The sequence below is a fragment of the Kryptolebias marmoratus genome, linkage group LG4, assembly GCF_001649575.2.
Source record: "Kryptolebias marmoratus isolate JLee-2015 linkage group LG4, ASM164957v2, whole genome shotgun sequence".
NCBI classification, from domain to species: domain Eukaryota; kingdom Metazoa; phylum Chordata; class Actinopteri; order Cyprinodontiformes; family Rivulidae; genus Kryptolebias; species Kryptolebias marmoratus.
In genome coordinates this window covers 30,498,227-30,499,443 of record NC_051433.1, presented here as the reverse complement: position 1 = coordinate 30,499,443, position 1,217 = coordinate 30,498,227, and positions in this window count along the sequence as shown.

Genomic DNA, 1,217 nt, shown 5'->3' with positions numbered 1-1,217 from the left:
CACAGTGAGCTTCACATGCTACAAAACAAATACTTATTTGGTGCTGTTGATTTATTTTCTTCTTGTTCTAGTTTTATGTTTCATTTACATTTTGGAAGTAGCAAAAGCTCCCACACCAAAACTATCTACTTACTTTCAGAATAAAATACCTCAGATGTTGAAATTGAATCAGCTCATCAAATCACCAGAAGTTGTGCTTGTTTCAGAGGGGTAGAAAGCAGGTTTTGCTTCATTTTAAGTCACTTTTATTTCTAAAATTAGTCTATAACATTTTTTAAAGTTTATTTATCTGTGTCCATGTATTAAGACAACACTTAGAATTTAAATTTATCATTTCATTTTTATCTTGATTTGTTTTAGGCATTCTTTGGTAGATATTAAAATGCTGAGGATCAATGTTTTGCCAGTTAGAGGTGCTCAGACTGTTGAACATTTTTATTCAGTTCTGAAAACCCATTTATTTTTCTTGGCTTTTAGATTTAGTTTAGCAGGATTTTTATTGCTTTCAATTGACTTTAATGCTAAAGTTTAAATATTTTTTTAAGTCTTATTTTAAAGTTCTTAAAATTGAGTTTATCTTCTTTGTTTTTATATTTCAAAATTGTAGAGCACTTTGGTCAACAAAAGTTGAATTTAAATGTGAAGAAATGAAATATTAAAATGTTCACTTCTTTCTCTACTTCAGCCTACAAACAGGTAGCAGTGTATCAGCTGCAATAATTCTTTAATAGAATGTAAAGTCATTGTTTATTTAGATAACTTATAAGCTTTATTGTCACTGTATGCTACAATGAAGCTTTGTTTGCAGCAGCAGCAGTGGATGCAGGGGGTGTGGTGAGTTGTTGCTCCAGCAGACTCTTCACAGCAGCCCTGGTCTGAGTGTGTTGGTGCCGGTCTGCATGCTTCTGAGCCTGTTGGTGAAAAGAGTGACCTGAGTGGGAAAGATCATTGTGGATCTTTGTGGCCTGCCGGAGAAGGCTGCTCAATTCTATGATTTAACCATTATTTTCAGTCAAATTTGAGCTTATTACTAAATAAGCAGAAGTACAATTAAAACAATTGTCTGACTGATGGAAAAAATTAGGTATTTTGTTTCTATTTAGGTCAAAAAATGATCATTATATAAACAGTATATGGATGGACGGATGGATGGATGGACGGATGGATGGATGGATGGATGGATGGATGGACGGATGGATGGATGGATGGATGGATGG